Below are 19,833 nucleotides of genomic sequence, written 5' to 3'. Positions count from 1 at the left end.
GCCCCTCACTGGTGGAATTACTTTAGAAAAATTGCTAACTCTGTAGCTGTAAATTGGGGTTAATGATAATGGTACCTAAATCCTGGGATTAATATAAGGGTGAAAGGAGTTAAAACAATGCAAAGTGCTTAGACCATGCTTGGCACATAGCAAGCATTTTCTAATTGTTTTCTTAAATAAGAATGCAGGTCCTAGAGTCAGACAAATGTCTTAGACTTAGCTAGACTTAACTACTCTGAGCTTCAGCTTTCTTCTTAGTAAAAAAGGATAAAAATAACATCTGTCCTACCAAGTTTTTCATGAAGATTAAATAAGCTAATACACTGGTTATTCAATCTTGTCAAACGAACACGTATCCATACCCTTCAGGCCCTCCAGATGGTTCTGCCTGCGAAGGTGTCCGTTCTGTGGGAAATGCTGCCCTCTGCTGGATAGCCATGCATTTTTGGAAATTAACTTGCCCCCTAGTCAACCAGCAAATAGCCAATCATCCTCAAAAAGTTTGTTCCCTGAACACCTTTTTTTGGCTGCTGTGATCAAACATGATTGAATTAAATCACTCTAAGTAAATGGTTTTCCTCCTTTGGCAAAATAAGGAGCCACCTGGCAATTTACTTGGGCTGTAGCCTCATTTCCAAGTTGTATTTTTACGGAGAAAATTGGCTGTTTGGAGACATTCCTGTTTGGATTTTCTGGTTTTCATGATTGTTGCTTCCCTGTGAGTTGAGAATATTGGGATGACTGCCTAGCCTAGCCATGTGCTGGGTTCTTTCAGGGTTCCCGGAGTAGCTCAGCAGGAAGCAGCCCTTGAAACACTGTAGTGTTATAACCAGGTCCCTGTGATCAGCGACCCACCAAAGACGCCAGACAACACACCAATGAGCAAGTGTCCCTCTGTTCTGATGAAGCTTTATTTATAAATGATGGGATTTGAATGTCTTTATTTTCACATGTTACAAAGTATCATTCATCTTTGATGTTTCTCAGTCACTTAGAAAGTAAAAACCAGCAGCACCTGGGTGGCTCGTTGGGGAAAGCATCGGAAGCTTGACTTTTGCTCAGGTCATGATCTCGGAGTGGTGAGGTCAAGCCCCAGGCTGGGCTCTGTGCTGAACATGGAACCTGCTTAGGATTCTCTCTCTCCCTCTCCCTCTGCCTCTCCCCATCCCCCATCCCCACAAATAAATAAAATGACTGAGTGGGTTAAGCTTCTGCCTTTGGCTCAGGTCATGATCTCCAGGTTCTCCCTGCTCAGCGGGGAGCCTTCTTCTCCCCCCCCCCCCGTATGCCTCCTCCCTACTAGTTCTCTCTCTCTTTCTCTCTCTGAAACAAACTTTTAAAAAAGTTTAAAAATTAATTAACTAGTTAATTAATTAAAAGCAAAAACCATATACCAAGACAAAGTGCCGGCCAGCTGGGGGTCTGCAGTCTGTACTTTGTCATCCACCAGAGTCCACCTACATCCTGATGAGACCAGACTGGTTAAGTTAAGCAGACAGGATGGTGATGCTATCCCTGCATTTTGTAGATCCCTGAGGACAGCAGTAATCTCTGCTGTTGCCCTCAATACAGCAGCTACTCTCTTTCCCCAGGGTATATTTTTGAGCTTTCACTTGGCTACCATTTCTATGGTAAATTTCACCCCACAGGCCAAGGATCCAATCTAAACTAAGCATTTTTGCATCAGGGTTTATAAGGGATATCTGTCTGCAGTTTCTTTTCTTGGAGGGTGTTTGTCTGGCTTTGGTATCAGGATGCTAGACTCATAGAATGAGTTAGGACTTGTTTAATTCTATTCAATCTTTTGAGAGAGTTTGAAAAGAACAGGTGTCACTTCCTCGAAATATTTGGTAGACCTTACCTGTGAAGCCATCAGATTCAGAAATTTTCTTTGTCAGGAGGCCTTTGGTTACTTTTTCTATCTCCTTACTAGTCACAGGTCAGTTAAGATTTTCTTTGTGATTCAGGTTTGGTAGGTATCTAACTCTAAGAATTTGTCTATTTTACCTAGATTACCCAATTTGTTGGCATATGATTGTTCATAGTACTCTCTTAAATCCTTTTTATTTCTGTATGATCAGTAGTAATGTCCCCTCCTTCATTTCCGATTTAAATAATTTGAGTCTTCTTTTCTCCCTCAATCAATCCAGCTAAAGCTTTGTCAATTTTGTTAATCTTTTTAAGAATCAACTTTAGATCTCATTGATTGTCTCTGTGGTTTAACGATTCTCTATTTTATTTATCTTGAGCCTAATCTTCAGTATTTCCTTCTTTGTGCTAGTTCTGGGTTTAATGTGCTCTTTTTCTAGATCCTTAGGTCATAAAGTTAGGCTATTGATATGAGATCTTATTTAATGTGAGCATTTAAGGCTATAAACTTCCCTCTTCACACTGTTTTCATTGCATCTCATCACTATGTATGCCGTGTTTTCATTTTCATTCATCTCTAAGTATTTTCTGATTTCTAATTTCAATTTCTACTATAGCACTACTTCACTTCTGACATCAGATGTGAGGGAGTTTCCACACACAAGCAATTCTGTGACACTAGCAGGTGTCCTATAATCTAACTCAGTTCTGACACTATCTATCTGGAGATAGCATCAGATCCCACATGTTAAGGAACTAGTCCGACAAATTGTGCCCTCCCCTTCAGATGCCCATGGCAAGTCCAGGGTTGTTGTGACCTGTGCTTCTAGCTGACCAGCTATAGATCAGAGGGTACCACAAACCCTTCCTTAGATTTATTTAATTTTGCTTGAGCAGGTCACAGAACTCTGGAACATGGTTTACTCACTAGATCACCAGTTTATTATAAAAAGATATTGTTGTGAGGTGAACTGAAGAGACTCTGGGCCCTGGGGACTTAACCCAGCCAGATCCCAAGGAGTTGCTGAAGGTTCTTGGTCTTGTCATGAGAATGAATTCAAGGACAGACACGCAGCACAGGGGATAAGTGAGACAAATGGGAAAGTTTGTTAAAGCAGAAAGTACACTCTCAGCTGAAGAAAGCAGGCAAGCTTAAGAGAGCTGTGTCCCAGGGGTCTGGGTTTCTGTCTTTTATCAGCAGCTGTTATCTAGGGGCAGAATATTCATAATTTGGGGCAGGGAGGCAGGGTTTTGTGCTTTTCCTTCCTAATTTGGTCAAAAGTTTCCTGTAATGGCATCAGCCATCTTGAGCCTATCTAGTTTGATCCAGCTTCTTGGGGAGAGCTGCCAGGACAGGCCTCTGACCTTCCCAATAGTTGGATGACATCCTTGTTGCTGATCTCCAGGTATACTATTAGAACCTAAATAAATGCCTACTCTAACAGTACAACTCAGGAATAGCCAGATGGAGAAGATGCACAGGGCAAGGTACAAAGAAAGAGGCCCAGAGCTTCCGTGCCCTCTCTGAGTGCCACTCTCCTCAGCTCTCCATAAGTTCACCAACCCTGAAACTCTCAAAACCCTGTCCTTGTGGGTTTCAAAGGCTTTATTACATGAGCATGACAAATTAGATCATTGTCAGTTGGGGATCGAGCTCACTTTCTATCCCCTCTCCCCTTCCCTTACCTCAGACTTTTAGTTTTGGCTCAGCTCATGAACTCAGGGTCCTGAGATCAAGCCCCACATCAGACTCCCCACTTAGTGGTGAGTCTCCTGGAAATTCTCTCTCCATCTCCCTCTGCCCATGCTCCCACTCTCTAAAATAAGTAAATAAATCTTTACAAAATAAATTAATTAAAATGGAGTCAGGAGACCAGCAGAGGAGGCTCTCATGCCCTGCCACTTCTGCTCAGTTGCAGACCAACAAGAAAAATGTAACTTGCAAGTGGTTGTTTTATTTCCTGAGCCAGAGAAAACTATCCTGCCCCCTCTCCCCCACACCTTACCAACCAACAGCCTAATCAATGAGAGATTGTCACAACACAGCCAATGAAAAAGCACTATACTTCAGATTCCCACTTTACTCCACTGGACTTATTTATTTATTTTACGATTGATTTTATTTATTTATTTATTTATTTATTTATTTATTTATTTATCAGAGAGACAGAGAGCCCACAAGCAGGTACTGAGAGAGAAGGAGGCTCCCTGCTGAGCAAGGAGCACTTGCGGGGTGGGACTGGATCCAAGGGCCCCGGGATCATGACCAGAGAAGGCAGCAGCTTAACCAACTGAGCCACCCAGGCATCCCTGGACTTTTCATTTATAAGAGCACTCCCAAGGGCCCCTTCTTCCCCTATAAAAGAGCATTATCTCCTTTCTTCTGGGAACTTGTCTACGACTTTGCCATAACTAGCTTGTTCCAAATTGCAAATTCTCTGCTACTTCAAATAAACCCATTTTTACTAGTAAAATAATTGTCAGTTAAATTTTTAAGGTTAACACTTGATTGTTCTGAAGTATGAATTTAGATCTACAACTTCAAGCTGACGGGTTAAAAGCTTTGTTTAAAAAAAATAAAAATAAAAATAAAAAAATAAAATTCAAGGGCCCCCTGAGTGACTCAGTCAGTGAAGTATCTGCCTTCAGATCAGGCAGGTCATGCTCCCAGGGTCCTGGGATTGAGCCCTGCATGGAGCCCCACAAAGGAAACTCCAGGGAGCTGTACAAAATGGAAGGGTATTATAGGCAGAACAAGGAGGTTCTTAGCTAAAGAAACAATTGTTTTGGGCAAGGTCACCTTCCCTCAGGGGGAAGTGCAGGGGTTCTTATCATGCAGATTACCTCTCTAGTACCCACCAGGAAATCCCAGCCTAGTTTAAAATTCCCCCCTCCAACCCCCCAACGCCCAAACCCCCCCCCCCACAAGAGGCTGAAAACTGAGTTAGGGTTAAGTCTCCTAGTGTAAGTCTTATGGAGTTCGGATTGTTGTTTATTTTTAACCATTGTGAGAAAGTGCAGTGTTCATCCATTTTTTACTTGTTCACTCTTTAAAGTGCCTGTAAAGTGTCTTGTCATTTGGGGCTGTTTTAAAATATAGTGTATTAATAGAAAATTTCAGTTATAGTAAAGCCAACAGATCAGGAGATGAATGCTGTGGAAAATATAATTTGTTTCTTACAGTACCCAAAAGGAGAGGGTATGTCATTGAGTGGGGGCCCCACAAGAAAGCACCAGGATAGAGGCAAAGACAGGACGGAAGTATAGACAAGAGTCTTTACTGTGGTCTCTGAACAAAAACAATGTATCAGGTCCAAAATGGAGTCACAAAATGGTCCTAGGCCCCGTGTCACCAGAGACTTAATAACAGTTTTGGCTGTCCCAGAAATGGAATCTTAAACAAGTCAGTCAGGAATCACCAGGTCAGCCCTAGGGAAGTCATCTGCCTGCTAGATCCCTGCCATCCCCTAAAGGAAAGTAACCTTGCTACACCAATCCACTTCCGCTAGTATGACTTCCTTATTCCTGTTCCCTTCTGCCCATAAAGGTCTTCCATTTTATACAGATCTTTGGAACTCCTTTCCGCTAGATAGGATGCTAACTGGCTTCATGAATTATTGACTAAAACCAATAAAATCTTTAAAAGTATTCAATTGGGTCCCTGGGTGGCTCAGTTGGTTAAACCTCTGCCTTCAGCTCAGGTCATGATCCCGGAGTCTTGGGATCAAGTCCCACCTCGGCCTCCCAGCTCAATGGGAAGTCTGCTTCTCCCTCTGACCTCCCCTCTCATGCTCTCTCACTCTGTCTCTCTTTCTCTCTCTCTCAAATAAATAAATAAAATCTTAAAAAAAAAAATTAAAAAATTAAAAAAATAAAAGTAATCCAATTAAATGTAGGGTTTTTTAAGATTTTGAGTGGGGGGGGCACCTGGATGTCTCAGTTGGTTAAGCAACTACCTTCAGCTCGTCACTATCCTGGGATAGAGCCCCCATCCAGCTCCCTGCTCCTTGGGGAGCCTGCTTCTCCCTCTCCCTGTGCCTGCTGCTCCCCTTGCTTGTGCTTTCTCTTTGTCTCTCTCTGTCAAATAAATGAATAAATAAATAAATAAATAATCTTTTAAAAAAAAAACTCTTTAAAAAAAAGTTTTGAAAAAAAATTTAAAATAAAAAGTTTTGGGGTTTTTCTTACATTTTATTTATTTGTCAGAGAGAGTGAGAGAAAGCCAGCACAAGCAGGGGGTAGTGGCAGGCAGAGAGAGAAGCAGGCTCCCTACTGAGCAAGGATTTTTTTTTTTCCCCCTCTCTTCCCTCAGTGTCAGACTGGATCCAAGGACCCTGGGATCATGACCTGAGCCGAAGGCAGATGTTAAATAGACTAAGCCACCCAGGCCTCCCAGATTTTGTTTTTGTTTTAACAGAAGGAATATGCAAGGCAGAGTAACCAGTTTTAGGATCAGCTAATGAGTAATTTCAGGGGTCTGGGGCATAGGGCTTTCCCTGAGACCTCCTTTCATCTCCATAGGACTTATCCTTTCTGACATGCTGGGTTACATTTATTGTCTGTCTCCCCCTCCATGATGCCAGGCCCACGGGAGCAGTGGCGGTTTTGTCTGTCTTATTCACTGCCCTGCTCCTGCCCAGGTCAGTGCTGGGCCCAGAGTAGAGGTTCAACCAATAGTGATTGAACAACACTTACTGTGACCTGAAATGTTCTTGTTCGTAGTTTCGTTTGGGGGTGAGTATCTGTGCACAATGGAAACTCTAGGACCTAGCACAGGCCTGACACACAGTGTTGCTGCATGAACTTGGGAGACATTGGGCCTTGAAGCCTCAACCCAGCCCATCCTAAAGGTGTCACTGAAGGCTCTTACTCTCTTCACAAGAAAGAACTCCAGGAGAGATGTAACCCAGCAAATGAGGAGTACAAGCCGGAAAGTTTATTAAAGTGAAAGTACACGCTCCAGATGTGGGAGCAGGAGCTCCAGAGACAGCCAGCTACATGCCCCAGGGTCTGGGTTTCTATCTTTTGTTGACAGTCCTTACAAAGGGTGAAATCTTCATTATTTGGGGACTAGACTTCCTGGAAGCAGGGTTTTGTGCTTTTTCTTCCTTATTTGGTCAGGGTTTTCTGTGATGGCCCCTGCCATCTTGGGCTTATCTGGTTTGATCTAGCTTCTTGTGTCTTTGCTTTGGAGGACTGCCAGGACAGGCCTCTGACCTTCCAGATCACTGCCCAGAACTTCCTCTTTGCTGGTGTCCAGGCATCCCATTAGAACCTAACTGACTGCTACTTAACAACAGTAGCTGCTCAGTTAGCATTTCTGAAGGAATGAATATGCCAGTTACTTGACTTAACCCAAGGAACCAACAATGATGAACATCATCAGGGCCCTTAACAGACATACCATCTATTTTGAGGTTACAGTTGCTTTAAAGAAATTATTATGGAATCGTTCTGGTATATTCTTGTCATGAAACACCAATCTCAAAACTTCATGGTTTAAAATAGTTTATCATTACCTCTCCTAGTTCTGCGCGTTGCCTCTACTCAGCTGGGTGGTTCTTGCTTAGAGTTTCTCCTGCTACTGCCATCAAATGACAGCTGAAGCAGATGTCACCTAAAGGTTCAGCTGGACTAGGCATTCTAGATGGTTCCATCACTACATTGACCCTGCTGCTGGAGCTCAGCGGATCATTTGACCAGAGTGTGTACATGAACTTTCCATGTAGCTCAGCCTTCTCACACCAGAGTCTGGATTCCCAGGGATAGCAGCTGATAGAGCAAGAGGTCTAAGAGAGAAGTCAGAAGCTTCCAGTTCTCTTAAAAAACAGGCCCAGAACTGGCTTAAACATCACCTCCACCATTCTCTATTGGTCAAAGCAGTCACAAGCCAGACCAGATTTAGCAGGAAGGAAAGAAAGACCCTACCTCTTGAAGGGGGGGTGGTATCTTATGCATATGACAGGGAAGGAATTGACAGTGGGTGTCAAGAAATCAGCCACAACAAAGATTCCACGAAGGATGCTATAGTCAATGTGGTGCTGAGTGCCAGGGCCCAACACAATCTGGCTGTTTTCTGGGAGCTCACAGTCCAGCAGAGGGAAACAGATGGATAAAAATATCATTCTAGAACCTTGTACGAAGGAGTAACTGGTGTGAGGCTTGTCCTCACCATAAACAGAGAAAACTGCACAAAATATGAAAAACAACTCCTTTTGGTCATTGGAAAACAGGTGGTGCATGACAGTAGGGCAGATGGGGGAACCATCAGAGATAAGCCTGGAGTCTGAGACCATGTGGCAGAGTACCATTAAGGTGGCATCAGGATTTGGGTTTATCTCTTAAGCTGCAGAATCTGTGTGATTTGGGGCACAGGTGTGAGGATGGTAAGTAAGCAGCACAATTAGGGTCTGGCTTTTCAGGGCACAACCCAAAGGCTGGATAGGAAGAAGGTTTAGAACATTTCCAGTGAAGCCATCCAGGACATACCCCTGTCCACTCAAGGAGGGCCGTAGATTTGCCACGCGTAGTTTGAGTGGGTTGCAGTAGGTGGGTGATCCTTAGTGCTAGACGCGTAGAGGGTACTCATTTCCTTAAATGAAGACTAGAAAACTACAAAACTGCAGAAACTGAGGAATGGGGGAATGGGGATAGGGTAATGGTAGAGGAGAGCGTCTTCCAAGTTCCAAAGTATAGAATAAGGTATTTGGGGCCTGGAAATGTTGACATTTCAGTCCCTGGCTCACTGAGTGGAGGGATTCAAGATGTCTGGAGCATTAGGGTTCTTAGAAACATGGGAGAAGATACTGGGAGGATGGGAAATGCCTTTTAGGCACTTGGAATTGCACACCTACCCTTTTGACCTGAGCCCTGGCAGGTGGCACTTTATTATGTTCAGGACTATCCCCAAATCAAGGCAGTTGCTTTCTCTAATTTTGTGTCTTTGTGATGACAATGAGACATTTCCAGAACAAGAGACTACAACCTGCAGCAAATTGTTTTTCTAACCCCTTCATTCTTGATCTGGGACAATGCTAAATGACACATAGATGTGCCCACTATCCACTCAATGTTCACACACCCATTAACATTCACTGAGACTGTCCGGTCTGGACTGTTGTAGGAACTGTGGTATAGTAGGGGAGAAGTAGGCAGTGGCCCCCATGGCATGCAAGTGACACCCTGGGGAGGGAGCAAGGAAAACGTAAGTATAATATACAAGATAATCCAGTGGTGATGTGAACCAGGCAGGAAAATAAACACAAGAACTATGTTTTACAGACTCACAGCACGAGCACACAGTGAAATAAGTACACTGTTCCAAGGAAGAAAATAGTAACTACAAAGGCCTCAAGGCCATGGTGTCTGCTGAGACTCTTCCTCTCCATTTTGACGGAAGCCTCTACATTGAACTCTGAACTTCCTGGTGTCGGATTTCTAGATAATTAACTAAAGCTTGGGTCTCCAGACTCTTGAAATCAGCATATTCAGTTTCAGTGATTTAAAGCAAAAACACAGAGAAAGACAAATACCACTAAATATCACTCATATATGAAATTTAAGAAACAAAACAGATGGGCGCCTGGGTGGCTCATTGGGTTAAAGCCTCTGCCTTCAGCTCAGGTCATGGTCCCAGGGAAACTGCTTCCCCCTCTCTCTGCCTGCCTCTCTGCCTACTTGTGATCTCTGTCTGTCAAATAAATAAATAAAATCTTAAAAAAAGAAAAATAACCTGGAAACTATGAGATGTCCTTTAAGCAGGATGTATTAATTTTTTAACAGGAGGCAGAACAGTGCTACCGTGAAGACAACCAATGTTATACAACACAACACCTCAACATTTTGAAAACTCACAAAAGGAACAAAAACTTAAGGAACAAAAAGAACAAAAAGTATCAAAATTAACTAAAATGTAGATAAAATAATTTCAAAAGGATGAAATTTAAAAAATCATGATACTCTGTTAGCAAATCAATTGCTATTTAAACCTGCAAAAATAAAGACAAAGCAGGTCTCCTAAAATATAAGTCGAAAAACATTGGACCAAAATTTAAAGTCTTCACACTGTATTGATAATTTTCAAATACTCATTATTACCACTTAAGATAGGAAGTGAAAAATGGAAAAAGTAACCAACTCCGAATTCAAATACACTAATACAAAGAGATAGACAAACTATACACTGGTTGTAAAACAGGAAAACGAGCATTTCAGATGATAACACATATTACTTACAACAAAAACCAAGACAAACATTCAAAAATACAGGAAACAAAAGGAAAAAAGAGGACACAACAAAAGGAAAATAAAAAACAGGAAATGACCCCTCCACCCACGTAGACACTCCCTAACCACACAAGATGCTGGGAAGGAATGGAAACAACTGAACTCCTAACAACTCGGAAAAAGTGCTCCGGTTCCTCCAAAGGTACAGCCTTACACAAAATCCTGGAGCGCCAATCTGCAGCAGCAGCCTTCTACAGCCAACGCAACCTCAATGCACCTGATCTCATCTGATCTTAGAAGTTAAACGTGGCCGCGCATGCCTAGTACTAGGATGGCAGACCGCCTGGGAATACCGGGTGCTGTAGGCTTTTTGTCCCGGCCCAAACTCTTTTCTTTGGCCTTCCTTTTTCTCTCCCCCTTTGGGCTCCCTCCCTCTCCCTTGGACCACACCACTCAGCACCCTGGCCAAGGCGGCTGCCTCCCAACAGTCCCTGAGTGCCTCAGCCCCGGACCCCGATCCCCTCACGCCCCTGACCCTCTGACCCCTGGCCACCCCAGCCCCAGCATCACCGGCCCCTGTCCCAAAAGAGCACCCGATTTATGGGCTGGCGGCCACAACCCACCCTTTCCAACTGCACACCAGAAGGCAAACCCAGCCTCAGCCGACCTTGAGGGGCTGCTGGCAGGGCCGGGCAATGTTGGAGGGGGCTCAGGGGCCAGAGGCAGGGAAAGGGGGAATAGGGTAAAGACCACGGCCATGGATGCAAAGAGTGGCATGGGGGCAGCAAGGAGGACAGCAGGGGTCGAGAACAGAGGGTGGGGGGCAGGAGACAGGAGCTGGCCTAGACCACAGGCTCCTACTCCGCTCCATGGACCTGTGATCCCAGGACCGAGGCCTGGTCCCTGGATCACCTAGCCAGGACATAGGGCTAACCACAGCTCCCAAACCAGGGCCAGTAGCAAATGGGCCTCCTGGCGTGGAGGTGGAAAGGCTGGGTTGTGGCCGCCCGCCCGTGCAGCGGGCCGCCCTCTTGGGGCCAGGGGCCCGCGATGCTGGGGCTGGGGTGGCCAGGGGTCAGGGGGTCAGGGGCGTGAGGGGACCGGGGTCCGGGGCTGAGGCGTTCAGGGACGGTTGGGAGGCAGCCGCGGTGGCCAGGGCGCCGAGCGGTGGTGGCGGCCACGGGAGAGGGAGGGATGGAGGGAGGGAGGGAGGGAGGGAGGCCTGAGCGGGAGAGAAACGAGGAAGGCCGGAGCAAAGAGTTTGGGGAGAAGAAAAAAAAAAGCCTACAGCACCCGGTATTCCCAGGCGGTCTCCCATCCAAGTACTAACCAGGCCCGACCCTGCTTAGCTTCCGAGATCAGACGAGATCGGGCGCGTTCAGGGTGGTATGGCCGTAGACGCCTGCCGCTGCCGCTGGGCGCCCCAAGAGCCTGCTGCGCGCTTCCCGGGCCCGGCGCGCGCCGCGCCTCCCCCCTCCGCCTGCCCGGGGCCTGGCGCCTGCCTCCCAGCCCGCCCGCCCAGGGGCCCAGACGCCTGCGGCACCGGGGCCTCGCCAAAGTCCCGGCACTCTCCCATCCCGGGACTCCCCAGCCCCGCCGCCGCGTGGCTCCCCAGATGGCAAGCGGGTGCGTCGGGGCGCGCGCCGTGTGCTCAGCGCCCCCCAGCGCCCGCCCAACGCCCTAGGCCTGGCGCAGCCGGCCACCTGGCCTTCCCTCCTCTGCTCTCCTCTGCTCTCTTCTCCTCTGCTCTCTTCTCCTCAGCTCTCCTCTCCTCAGCTCTCCTCCAGTCAGCTCTGCACCTCTCTGCTCTGCTCCGCTCTGCTCTGCTCGGCTCTGCTCTCCCCTCCTCTCCACCCCGCCTCGCTCCCAGCCCACCCGAGGACACGGGTGTCGCCACACACCAGCCCAGACGCGGCAGCCCCGCCCCGGGCCCGTGGTCGGCCAAGCTTCCCCTGGCCACCAACCCACACCAGGCCCGGACCGAGAGACCCGAGAGGCCGCCTCACCTACACGGACACACGGACACCCAGGGAAACACAGGGACAGACACAGACGGAGGGACCTCCGGACAGACGGCAAGAGCGCAGAGCCACAGAGACAGACTCTCCGGCCCGCAGACCCCCCTCAGACCCTCCGCCCCCCCCAACCCCCAGGAGAGACACGGTCACCCGGGGCCGGGACGCGGACAGGGACCCGGACGGAGACACGCGTGCACGCAACACTCACACACTCACACGCACAGACCCACCCGCACACTCGGACAAGACACCACACACCCAGGAGGCTGCGGTGGCCTGGCACCTGTCCCGGGAGGGAGGGCCGGCGTGCTTGGGCCGGGCTTTGGCCTAGGTGGCGGCGCCCTGGAGCTGCCGGAGGAGCCCGGGGAGCCCGAGGACTTGCAGGCGAGGTGTCAGGGGTCCCGTTCCGCTCCCACTCCTGCCCAGCACCCCGTCTGGCCTGGGGGGCCTGCGCGGGCTTCTTTCTCTGGTCTAGTCCTTTGGTGTGGGGTGTGGAGGGGGGCCGGGGGGGGGGTGGGGGGCTCCCTTCGCCCGGCGTGGGGCGCCGCCGGTCTTGCTGAGCCAGAGAGCCTCGCGGTTGCCTTCGCTGTTCCCGTGAGACGGAGCGTGGAGCCGGGTGCCCACGGAAGCCAGCGTGGTGCCCATGGTCGGCCATCACGCGTCCTGGGCACCTGAGCCCGGGCGCGGGGCCCCAGGGCCAAAGGGGAGGTGGTCGGTGAGAAGGAAGGGAATGCCCTTCCGGCCTGAGCGGAGCCCAGGCCCGGTGGAGAGAAGGGCCAGGGGGGCGCCCAGGTCGCGGGGGGGGGGGGGGGGGCGCCGGGAGGGGTGTGGCGGGTGGGGCGGCTGCCGGTTGGCTTGGGAGCTGGGGGCAGCCCGAGGGCCTCGCCTCGCTAGGGGATCCAGGGCCCAGGGCTCAGGGCCGGGGCCGGGGCCCAGGGCCTGGGGAGCACAGGCCCGCGGAGAGGAGCCCGAGCCCGGGGTCGAGGCCCGCTCCTGCCTACGGCCCCCCACCCCACCGCCCGGCGGCCCCCACGCCCCTCCCCGCGTCCATGGCCGTGGTCCTCACCCCGGTCCCCCTCCCCAGAGGTCCTGCCTCTGGCCCCTGAGCCCCCTCCAACACTGCCCCGCCCTGCCAGCAGCCCCCCAAGGCCGGCTGAGGCGCGGGTGGGCCTCCTGGCGTGGAGGTGGAAAGGCTGGGTTGTGGCCGCCCGCCCGTGCAGCGGGCCGCCCTCTTGGGGCCAGGGGCCCGCGATGCTGGGGCTGGGGTGGCCAGGGGTCAGGGGGTCAGGGGCGTGAGGGGACCGGGGTCCGGGGCTGAGGCGTTCAGGGACGGTTGGGAGGCAGCCGCGGTGGCCAGGGCGCCGAGCGGTGGTGGCGGCCACGGGAGAGGGAGGGATGGAGGGAGGGAGGGAGGGAGGGAGGCCTGAGCGGGAGAGAAACGAGGAAGGCCGGAGCAAAGAGTTTGGGGAGAAGAAAAAAAAAAGCCTACAGCACCCGGTATTCCCAGGCGGTCTCCCATCCAAGTACTAACCAGGCCCGACCCTGCTTAGCTTCCGAGATCAGACGAGATCGGGCGCGTTCAGGGTGGTATGGCCGTAGACGCCTGCCGCTGCCGCTGGGCGCCCCAAGAGCCTGCTGCGCGCTTCCCGGGCCCGGCGCGCGCCGCGCCTCCCCCCTCCGCCTGCCCGGGGCCTGGCGCCTGCCTCCCAGCCCGCCCGCCCAGGGGCCCAGACGCCTGCGGCACCGGGGCCTCGCCAAAGTCCCGGCACTCTCCCATCCCGGGACTCCCCAGCCCCGCCGCCGCGTGGCTCCCCAGATGGCAAGCGGGTGCGTCGGGGCGCGCGCCGTGTGCTCAGCGCCCCCCAGCGCCCGCCCAACGCCCTAGGCCTGGCGCAGCCGGCCACCTGGCCTTCCCTCCTCTGCTCTCCTCTGCTCTCTTCTCCTCTGCTCTCTTCTCCTCAGCTCTCCTCTCCTCAGCTCTCCTCCAGTCAGCTCTGCACCTCTCTGCTCTGCTCCGCTCTGCTCTGCTCGGCTCTGCTCTCCCCTCCTCTCCACCCCGCCTCGCTCCCAGCCCACCCGAGGACACGGGTGTCGCCACACACCAGCCCAGACGCGGCAGCCCCGCCCCGGGCCCGTGGTCGGCCAAGCTTCCCCTGGCCACCAACCCACACCAGGCCCGGACCGAGAGACCCGAGAGGCCGCCTCACCTACACGGACACACGGACACCCAGGGAAACACAGGGACAGACACAGACGGAGGGACCTCCGGACAGACGGCAAGAGCGCAGAGCCACAGAGACAGACTCTCCGGCCCGCAGACCCCCCTCAGACCCTCCGCCCCCCCCAACCCCCAGGAGAGACACGGTCACCCGGGGCCGGGACGCGGACAGGGACCCGGACGGAGACACGCGTGCACGCAACACTCACACACTCACACGCACAGACCCACCCGCACACTCGGACAAGACACCACACACCCAGGAGGCTGCGGTGGCCTGGCACCTGTCCCGGGAGGGAGGGCCGGCGTGCTTGGGCCGGGCTTTGGCCTAGGTGGCGGCGCCCTGGAGCTGCCGGAGGAGCCCGGGGAGCCCGAGGACTTGCAGGCGAGGTGTCAGGGGTCCCGTTCCGCTCCCACTCCTGCCCAGCACCCCGTCTGGCCTGGGGGGCCTGCGCGGGCTTCTTTCTCTGGTCTAGTCCTTTGGTGTGGGGTGTGGAGGGGGGCCGGGGGGGGGGGGGGGGCTCCCTTCGCCCGGCGTGGGGCGCCGCCGGTCTTGCTGAGCCAGAGAGCCTCGCGGTTGCCTTCGCTGTTCCCGTGAGACGGAGCGTGGAGCCGGGTGCCCACGGAAGCCAGCGTGGTGCCCATGGTCGGCCATCACGCGTCCTGGGCACCTGAGCCCGGGCGCGGGGCCCCAGGGCCAAAGGGGAGGTGGTCGGTGAGAAGGAAGGGAATGCCCTTCCGGCCTGAGCGGAGCCCAGGCCCGGTGGAGAGAAGGGCCAGGGGGGCGCCCAGGTCGCGGGGGGGGGGGGGGGGCGCCGGGGGGGGTGTGGCGGGTGGGGCGGCTGCCGGTTGGCTTGGGAGCGGGGGGCAGCCCGAGGGCCTCGCCTCGCTAGGGGATCCAGGGCCCAGGGCTCAGGGCCGGGGCCGGGGCCCAGGGCCTGGGGAGCACAGGCCCGCGGAGAGGAGCCCGAGCCCGGGGTCGAGGCCCGCTCCTGCCTACGGCCCCCCACCCCACCGCCCGGCGGCCCCCACGCCCCTCCCCGCGTCCATGGCCGTGGTCCTCACCCCGGTCCCCCTCCCCAGAGGTCCTGCCTCTGGCCCCTGAGCCCCCTCCAACACTGCCCCGCCCTGCCAGCAGCCCCCCAAGGCCGGCTGAGGCGCGGGTGGGCCTCCTGGCGTGGAGGTGGAAAGGCTGGGTTGTGGCCGCCCGCCCGTGCAGCGGGCCGCCCTCTTGGGGCCAGGGGCCCGCGATGCTGGGGCTGGGGTGGCCAGGGGTCAGGGGGTCAGGGGCGTGAGGGGACCGGGGTCCGGGGCTGAGGCGTTCAGGGACGGTTGGGAGGCAGCCGCGGTGGCCAGGGCGCCGAGCGGTGGTGGCGGCCACGGGAGAGGGAGGGATGGAGGGAGGGAGGGAGGGAGGGAGGCCTGAGCGGGAGAGAAACGAGGAAGGCCGGAGCAAAGAGTTTGGGGAGAAGAAAAAAAAAAGCCTACAGCACCCGGTATTCCCAGGCGGTCTCCCATCCAAGTACTAACCAGGCCCGACCCTGCTTAGCTTCCGAGATCAGACGAGATCGGGCGCGTTCAGGGTGGTATGGCCGTAGACGCCTGCCGCTGCCGCTGGGCGCCCCAAGAGCCTGCTGCGCGCTTCCCGGGCCCGGCGCGCGCCGCGCCTCCCCCCTCCGCCTGCCCGGGGCCTGGCGCCTGCCTCCCAGCCCGCCCGCCCAGGGGCCCAGACGCCTGCGGCACCGGGGCCTCGCCAAAGTCCCGGCACTCTCCCATCCCGGGACTCCCCAGCCCCGCCGCCGCGTGGCTCCCCAGATGGCAAGCGGGTGCGTCGGGGCGCGCGCCGTGTGCTCAGCGCCCCCCAGCGCCCGCCCAACGCCCTAGGCCTGGCGCAGCCGGCCACCTGGCCTTCCCTCCTCTGCTCTCCTCTGCTCTCTTCTCCTCTGCTCTCTTCTCCTCAGCTCTCCTCTCCTCAGCTCTCCTCCAGTCAGCTCTGCACCTCTCTGCTCTGCTCCGCTCTGCTCTGCTCGGCTCTGCTCTCCCCTCCTCTCCACCCCGCCTCGCTCCCAGCCCACCCGAGGACACGGGTGTCGCCACACACCAGCCCAGACGCGGCAGCCCCGCCCCGGGCCCGTGGTCGGCCAAGCTTCCCCTGGCCACCAACCCACACCAGGCCCGGACCGAGAGACCCGAGAGGCCGCCTCACCTACACGGACACACGGACACCCAGGGAAACACAGGGACAGACACAGACGGAGGGACCTCCGGACAGACGGCAAGAGCGCAGAGCCACAGAGACAGACTCTCCGGCCCGCAGACCCCCCTCAGACCCTCCGCCCCCCCCAACCCCCAGGAGAGACACGGTCACCCGGGGCCGGGACGCGGACAGGGACCCGGACGGAGACACGCGTGCACGCAACACTCACACACTCACACGCACAGACCCACCCGCACACTCGGACAAGACACCACACACCCAGGAGGCTGCGGTGGCCTGGCACCTGTCCCGGGAGGGAGGGCCGGCGTGCTTGGGCCGGGCTTTGGCCTAGGTGGCGGCGCCCTGGAGCTGCCGGAGGAGCCCGGGGAGCCCGAGGACTTGCAGGCGAGGTGTCAGGGGTCCCGTTCCGCTCCCACTCCTGCCCAGCACCCCGTCTGGCCTGGGGGGCCTGCGCGGGCTTCTTTCTCTGGTCTAGTCCTTTGGTGTGGGGTGTGGAGGGGGGCCGGGGGGGGGGGGGGGGCTCCCTTCGCCCGGCGTGGGGCGCCGCCGGTCTTGCTGAGCCAGAGAGCCTCGCGGTTGCCTTCGCTGTTCCCGTGAGACGGAGCGTGGAGCCGGGTGCCCACGGAAGCCAGCGTGGTGCCCATGGTCGGCCATCACGCGTCCTGGGCACCTGAGCCCGGGCGCGGGGCCCCAGGGCCAAAGGGGAGGTGGTCGGTGAGAAGGAAGGGAATGCCCTTCCGGCCTGAGCGGAGCCCAGGCCCGGTGGAGAGAAGGGCCAGGGGGGCGCCCAGGTCGCGGGGGGGGGGGGGGGGCGCCGGGGGGGGTGTGGCGGGTGGGGCGGCTGCCGGTTGGCTTGGGAGCTGGGGGCAGCCCGAGGGCCTCGCCTCGCTAGGGGATCCAGGGCCCAGGGCTCAGGGCCGGGGCCGGGGCCCAGGGCCTGGGGAGCACAGGCCCGCGGAGAGGAGCCCGAGCCCGGGGTCGAGGCCCGCTCCTGCCTACGGCCCCCCACCCCACCGCCCGGCGGCCCCCACGCCCCTCCCCGCGTCCATGGCCGTGGTCCTCACCCCGGTCCCCCTCCCCAGAGGTCCTGCCTCTGGCCCCTGAGCCCCCTCCAACACTGCCCCGCCCTGCCAGCAGCCCCCCAAGGCCGGCTGAGGCGCGGGTGGGCCTCCTGGCGTGGAGGTGGAAAGGCTGGGTTGTGGCCGCCCGCCCGTGCAGCGGGCCGCCCTCTTGGGGCCAGGGGCCCGCGATGCTGGGGCTGGGGTGGCCAGGGGTCAGGGGGTCAGGGGCGTGAGGGGACCGGGGTCCGGGGCTGAGGCGTTCAGGGACGGTTGGGAGGCAGCCGCGGTGGCCAGGGCGCCGAGCGGTGGTGGCGGCCACGGGAGAGGGAGGGATGGAGGGAGGGAGGGAGGGAGGGAGGCCTGAGCGGGAGAGAAACGAGGAAGGCCGGAGCAAAGAGTTTGGGGAGAAGAAAAAAAAAAGCCTACAGCACCCGGTATTCCCAGGCGGTCTCCCATCCAAGTACTAACCAGGCCCGACCCTGCTTAGCTTCCGAGATCAGACGAGATCGGGCGCGTTCAGGGTGGTATGGCCGTAGACGCCTGCCGCTGCCGCTGGGCGCCCCAAGAGCCTGCTGCGCGCTTCCCGGGCCCGGCGCGCGCCGCGCCTCCCCCCTCCGCCTGCCCGGGGCCTGGCGCCTGCCTCCCAGCCCGCCCGCCCAGGGGCCCAGACGCCTGCGGCACCGGGGCCTCGCCAAAGTCCCGGCACTCTCCCATCCCGGGACTCCCCAGCCCCGCCGCCGCGTGGCTCCCCAGATGGCAAGCGGGTGCGTCGGGGCGCGCGCCGTGTGCTCAGCGCCCCCCAGCGCCCGCCCAACGCCCTAGGCCTGGCGCAGCCGGCCACCTGGCCTTCCCTCCTCTGCTCTCCTCTGCTCTCTTCTCCTCTGCTCTCTTCTCCTCAGCTCTCCTCTCCTCAGCTCTCCTCCAGTCAGCTCTGCACCTCTCTGCTCTGCTCCGCTCTGCTCTGCTCGGCTCTGCTCTCCCCTCCTCTCCACCCCGCCTCGCTCCCAGCCCACCCGAGGACACGGGTGTCGCCACACACCAGCCCAGACGCGGCAGCCCCGCCCCGGGCCCGTGGTCGGCCAAGCTTCCCCTGGCCACCAACCCACACCAGGCCCGGACCGAGAGACCCGAGAGGCCGCCTCACCTACACGGACACACGGACACCCAGGGAAACACAGGGACAGACACAGACGGAGGGACCTCCGGACAGACGGCAAGAGCGCAGAGCCACAGAGACAGACTCTCCGGCCCGCAGACCCCCCTCAGACCCTCCGCCCCCCCCAACCCCCAGGAGAGACACGGTCACCCGGGGCCGGGACGCGGACAGGGACCCGGACGGAGACACGCGTGCACGCAACACTCACACACTCACACGCACAGACCCACCCGCACACTCGGACAAGACACCACACACCCAGGAGGCTGCGGTGGCCTGGCACCTGTCCCGGGAGGGAGGGCCGGCGTGCTTGGGCCGGGCTTTGGCCTAGGTGGCGGCGCCCTGGAGCTGCCGGAGGAGCCCGGGGAGCCCGAGGACTTGCAGGCGAGGTGTCAGGGGTCCCGTTCCGCTCCCACTCCTGCCCAGCACCCCGTCTGGCCTGGGGGGCCTGCGCGGGCTTCTTTCTCTGGTCTAGTCCTTTGGTGTGGGGTGTGGAGGGGGGCCGGGGGGGGGGGGGGGGCTCCCTTCGCCCGGCGTGGGGCGCCGCCGGTCTTGCTGAGCCAGAGAGCCTCGCGGTTGCCTTCGCTGTTCCCGTGAGACGGAGCGTGGAGCCGGGTGCCCACGGAAGCCAGCGTGGTGCCCATGGTCGGCCATCACGCGTCCTGGGCACCTGAGCCCGGGCGCGGGGCCCCAGGGCCAAAGGGGAGGTGGTCGGTGAGAAGGAAGGGAATGCCCTTCCGGCCTGAGCGGAGCCCAGGCCCGGTGGAGAGAAGGGCCAGGGGGGCGCCCAGGTCGCGGGGGGGGGGGGGGGGGGCCGGGGGGGGTGTGGCGGGGGGGGCGGCTGCCGGTTGGCTTGGGAGCTGGGGGCAGCCCGAGGGCCTCGCCTCGCTAGGGGATCCAGGGCCCAGGGCTCAGGGCCGGGGCCGGGGCCCAGGGCCTGGGGAGCACAGGCCCGCGGAGAGGAGCCCGAGCCCGGGGTCGAGGCCCGCTCCTGCCTACGGCCCCCCACCCCACCGCCCGGCGGCCCCCACGCCCCTCCCCGCGTCCATGGCCGTGGTCCTCACCCC

General features: G+C 57.0%; 4 non-coding genes and 1 pseudogene across 4 annotated transcripts; 1 reads left to right on the top strand and 4 right to left on the bottom strand.

Moving 5' to 3' along the window:
* Window positions 1-10,344: 10,344 nt before the first annotated feature.
* Window positions 10,345-10,463, top strand: LOC125085367 (uncharacterized; annotated as a pseudogene).
* Window positions 10,464-11,376: 913 nt separating this feature from the next.
* LOC125085332 (5S ribosomal RNA) lies at window positions 11,377-11,495 on the bottom strand. Its single transcript, XR_007122865.1, has one exon. It is a non-coding gene; the product is annotated as a 5S ribosomal RNA (ribosomal RNA).
* Window positions 11,496-13,595: 2,100 nt separating this feature from the next.
* LOC125085320 (5S ribosomal RNA) lies at window positions 13,596-13,714 on the bottom strand. Its single transcript, XR_007122854.1, has one exon. It is a non-coding gene; the product is annotated as a 5S ribosomal RNA (ribosomal RNA).
* Window positions 13,715-15,812: 2,098 nt separating this feature from the next.
* On the bottom strand, window positions 15,813-15,931 carry LOC125085309 (5S ribosomal RNA). Its single transcript, XR_007122849.1, has one exon. It is a non-coding gene; the product is annotated as a 5S ribosomal RNA (ribosomal RNA).
* Window positions 15,932-18,029: 2,098 nt separating this feature from the next.
* Window positions 18,030-18,148, bottom strand: LOC125085404 (5S ribosomal RNA). Its single transcript, XR_007122915.1, has one exon. It is a non-coding gene; the product is annotated as a 5S ribosomal RNA (ribosomal RNA).
* Window positions 18,149-19,833: the final 1,685 nt, after the last annotated feature.

This window comes from Lutra lutra, chromosome 14 (genome assembly GCF_902655055.1).
Source record: "Lutra lutra chromosome 14, mLutLut1.2, whole genome shotgun sequence".
Taxonomy (NCBI): domain Eukaryota; kingdom Metazoa; phylum Chordata; class Mammalia; order Carnivora; family Mustelidae; genus Lutra; species Lutra lutra.
Note: the sequence above shows the minus strand (reverse complement) of the source record. Positions and strands in the feature narration are given on the sequence as shown.